The following is a 5291-nucleotide window of genomic DNA, read 5'->3' as shown; positions in this document are numbered from 1 at the left end:
AACAAACTGAAGATTTATAAATCAACTTGAAAAAAATACATCTGATCTGAAAGGGACTTGAGGTCTCTGAGAATCGGACCAAATAGTCTGCTACATGGAAGTGCAGATGTTCAAAGTTCCATTTGAACATTTTAAGCACTATTTAAGATTGACTGAGTTGTCAATATACAACAGAATCTTGTACAATGAAATACAAAGTCAAGTCAGAAAAAAAAACTATTCATGGTGATGTGCTCAGAGTGAGGTCAAGAGTCTCGCTCTGGTGGTGTAGCAGTGAAGACGGAACAGACTGTGGTTAGTGTGGGTGGTGGCTTTTAGTGTCCTCTGGGCTCTATGCAGACACCGATATCACTAACACCTTGGACACCTGGACCTTCGTCGTACAGTCGCATTTCAATCAGTGTTGAGCAAGAAAACTACCTTGCGACAGTAGGTTAATGCACCAAAACTTCAGAAAACCTGGTCCTGTGCTTAGTTAAACAACCATCCCCAACTTCCTGCCTATGTGTACATCCTAGCAGGTGTTTCAGTCTTTACACTACTTCTCCTCACTTCCTCCTTTTAAGTTGGAATAATAACTACAGCTACTAGATGTCACTGCTGAATGCATAATATTGGCTGTAATGAGCTGCTTTAATTTCCTTTACATGGTTGCTTCTCTGCTTACAAGATCAACTTAAACTTAAAAAGGGCTGGTACTGATTGATATCAACTGATATGAGCAAAAGCTCAGAGTAGCAGCTTAATTGACCTTAATAAGTAGTGGAAATGAATGGATTTCTAACCTTTGAGATTCAGATACCTAGTCTTGTAGTTTCTTTTGTACTAAGCTTAAGACACTGGCTCATTAATTAAGGTAAATCCCCAGCCTCACGCAGTTTTGTTATTTAGCGTAATTGTTTAACTAATATCCTAAATTCCTTTTTACCTTCATGACAGTCTGTGGTTGTTTCAGAGCTCATGGAAAAGCACAGAATTTTTGGCACAAGTGCATTAGTGTGTACTAACATTGATATGTCTGTCCCTTATCAGATATTTCCTGGCTATTTCATTCGTGGCCTGGAGTCCTTAAACCCTGTTAGTCACAATCAGGAGGCCATCAGGAGACTGAAGGACAAACTGGGAAACATGGACAAAAACTGTGCGGTATGTGATCATGTTTAATGATTTGTGATTGTGTGTAATTATAATAACATAGAATTGAAACTACCAGTATGTAGTCACAATAGAATTGAAACTCTGAGGAGCTGTGGGCTTTTTAATTTGCAAATCACAGTTTGTTGAAATTATTTATATTATTACAGGGTTGTAAGCAGTCTTGACGTGGGTGAATTATTAATTGTTTACTGACAGTCTTCAAGCCTTTTAAGTCTCTCTTATAACAACATCTCGGGTTGTTTAAGACAATGTAAAGATTTTTTTCTTGCTGTAATCTTTATTCCAGTTCATACCGGACATTAAAAAAAAACCTTTAAGTGATGGGTGATCTGTCAAGCTTAGCTGAAAACTACAATTACACATTTGTCTTCCTATGCAGTGTGCAGTGTAACTGCAACACGTCTACCAGAGATTTGTTGTACAGTCGCAGTTTGGTGAGGTTTAGGCTTTGGTTTGAAATCACTATGTTAGAGACCTTGTTATTTTTTATACTACTTCACTGGACTTCTTCCTTTGCAGCTATAATAATTATTACAGCCACCTAAGGTCACTATTTACCCAAAAAACATAATTATGGGTTGTAATACACTACCTTCACAATCAACCTGTGTGGTTTGTTTTTATGATCAGGACATGTGGTTTATTAAAAGAAGCTTACAGACAGACAGCCTTGTTATGTTGTAGTCATGTTAAATGCTTTAGCTAATAGAGCTAAGAGACATAATAACAAACAATAGTTGCCTATTTAATGAAAGTGGCGTGAGTGAATCATACTATAAATGTCCACTAAGAAACAGGCAGTGTGTTCATCACTGCAAGCAGCCCATTTAACATTGTATTTGATTTCATTGTTAAGATAAAAAATGTGATTATTGTAGCTTTACATGCATCATTAATACCCATGTGTTTCTCCCTTTAGGGGAAGCTTAACTTCAACTCGCTGTTTGTGAAGTATGACCCTGTCATCTCACCAGCAGTCCTCGTTCAGGAACTGGAAAGTGTGGCTCAGCAGATCCAAAACCTTCTATCCCATCCAACATCCAGACGTCGTTAGCAAGAGGGAACTTTAGATTAGCATCAACATTAGCATTTTGGCATCCATCAGTGTGATCTATTTATCATTCTTTTGTGTATTTCAAAATGGAGGTAGTTACTGTAGCATCACCATTCATTGTATTGTAAAATGTTTTTACAATAACATAGGCATCATTTAGGATATGACTGGACGACTCTGAAATGTTCATTCATTGAAAGAATGACATGAAAAATTAAGCTAAAAAAAAAAAAGACCATAATTTTAAAAAAGTCAGAAAAACTTCTCAGACAGCCTTGACAATAGTTGATCGAGCTGATTTAAAATCAGTTGCACATAAATGATGTCCTGAGACAGTCCTTTCTATCTTTGTTATAGTGCTTTCTAAACTGCAAAGTGCTTTGAAAGAGACGACAAACAAAGAGACTGAGTCGTGGCTACACCTATATTATATTGAGTATACTACATTGATTAATTAATGCATGAAATATTTGCAGAAATGATAACTGATCACAATGAATTCATCCCACAAACATGCATCATATATTTTCAATAATCACTGGCAGATGTAGGTATCACTAATGACCAAACAAATGAGTCAGATCAATCAGCAGTGATTGTGACCCAAATATTAAAATGACATCAAACACTATCTCTAAGTATGCCACATGATTGACAGTATGACAGCAGTATTCTGAATGACTTCAATCCAATCTTTAATGACAATGAAACAAGATGTATGTTTGCAGATGTACTGTTTTAGACATATTATTTATTTTATTTATGTTTAATTTATAATTGTGTAAACTGATTTACCTATTCAGTATTATTTGTCTCAATATGGGTGTGGGAATACACAGTTAGAACTTGTTGTTAGTACATTGTATTTATTCTTTGTGGGGATAATGACAAAGGGTCTATGAAAATAAAGATTTGAAAACTTTGTTCAATTCCCATCAGACCCAAATGACCCTTTACTTGTTCACTCATTCTGTAACCTTGTTCATGTTTGGTGATTCACTTTGTCAACTATTACTTAGTGACACACAAATAAAATGATTACTGTCAAAAATCAATGAGGATTTGGTTGTTGTTATTATCACTTTATACCCTAAGGAGAATGTATATGTTAAAGGACACTTTTAAAGATATAATTTTTGGAGGGAAAAGTTGATTTTTCAAGTCTTATTTCTGACTCGCCAAATAATGACACTCTGGGTTACACATCTCTTCAAAAACTGCTGCATTTGAATTGTAGGATGAGTTGGCTGCCATCCCAAACTGTCAGTTTCTCACTAGTTTTCAATATGCTATTACAAATAGCACCTTCAGAGCCAATCTCAGGATTCAGTGGTAAATGATTATGAAAAGAAAAACAGATAATAGAGCAAAAATAAAATCTCAGTTTGTAATAACTTCAAGGAAGAGTTGTTTTAAAATGTTAACAAACAACTGCAAAAAACAAAACATAGCATGCATTCATCTGAGGAAATCCAAGTCACCGGAAGTCCTGGTACCTCAAATTGATTTGAAAAGATAATTTTTTAAGCCAAAATCTTCACTGTCGCTGCTTTTTGTGAGCTAAAATTGGGTGTACAAGCTCAGTGATGTTTTGATGTTTAAAACTGCAGTCTGGAGTTGAGAGAAAGAAGTGGACTTAGCCAGAATATTTGAATGATACAGCTCCCGGGTCCCTCCTTCTCCCTTCCTGCTGCGCTGCAGCTCTGCCTTCAAAGCCCCTCCCTCAGCTTTGTACTGAGCGTCTGGGCTCTATAACAGTTCAAGTGTATGTTTTATAGAGAAAATTCACACCACTTCGTCAGGCCACCCTTGCTTTGGGCACTACAATTTCTCAACTGTAGAGCCTCTATGGTTCTACGGTCTGTATCTGAAATTGTTAAGATTTGTTTTAATCGTAGTAAACAGAGTTGCGTGCATAAACCTCTCGTCTAGCAACTGGTCCTCACACTGTATTTTGTCGCTCGCAGATCACCTGTTGTGCCACTGTGTAGGGATACGGAGGTTCTACGGTTGAGAAAATGTAGTGCCAAAAGAAAGGGGGGTCTGACGGCAATGTAAAGCAGTGTGAATTTTCTCTATACAACGTACAGATATAGATATGATATAGATTTGTTTAAGGTGAGCCTTGTTTTAGATTTCCCTTTGTCTCTGGACCCTGTTCACTGCAGTACAAAGCTGAGCATCTGGGCTGGAGCAGCTTTCTGCTTCTCCAAACTGAGGCTGTGCTGATCGGTGATTACGGTAGGGAACAGATCAACTATAGATATGTACTTTATATGACCCCACTTCAAAAAACACAAACTATCCCTTTAATCAATATTGATTGTTTGGTTTGTAAAAAATCTAAGAAAAAAATAAAAGTTCCCTTTGACACCTTCACAATATCTTTTTTGTCCAACCGGCATTTCAAACCAACAAGAAATTTAGGAAAAACAGCAAATCCTAATGTTTTTGTCATCAAAAGAAACTTAAACACTTGTAGGAATTGATGGGAAGTTTAACCAAGCATTAGATTTTTCAGCTGTTTTGTGTGTAGAATTGGTAAGGTAAAAAAGAAAAAAATACATTTCATTAACATAAGCACACAAACTCCCTCTGAAAAAGTGACAAAAACAGTGAATAAAAACTCTTTCAGTGGACATATAAGCAACTGAGTCTGTCTCAGGATAAACATGAAAACTGTGAATTCATCCTTTAAACAAGCTGCTGCTCTCGCTGCAGTGAGGGGGTCAGGAAGAGTGAGAGAGAGAGAGAGAGAGAGAGAGAGAGAGAGAGAGAGAGAGAGAGAGAGAGAGAGAGAGAGAGAGAGAAACCGAGAGAGCAAGAGAGAGAGAAACCGAGAGCGAGAGAGAGAGAGAAACAGAGAAACAGAGAGACAGAGAGAGAGAGAGAGAGAGAAACCGAGAGAGAGAGAGAAACAGAGAAACAGAGAGACAGAGAGAGAGAGAGAGAGAGAAACCGAGAGAGAGAGAGAGAGAGAAACAGAGAAACAGAGAGACAGAGAGAGAGAGAGAGAGAAACCGAGAGAGAGAGAGAGAAACAGAGAAACAGAGAGACAGAGAGAGAGAGAGAGAGAGAG

The sequence above is a fragment of the Acanthopagrus latus genome, chromosome 18 (assembly GCF_904848185.1).
Source record: "Acanthopagrus latus isolate v.2019 chromosome 18, fAcaLat1.1, whole genome shotgun sequence".
In the NCBI taxonomy this organism is placed as follows: domain Eukaryota; kingdom Metazoa; phylum Chordata; class Actinopteri; order Spariformes; family Sparidae; genus Acanthopagrus; species Acanthopagrus latus.
The sequence above is the reverse complement of the archived record's forward strand: the minus strand, read 5'-3'. Positions refer to the sequence as shown.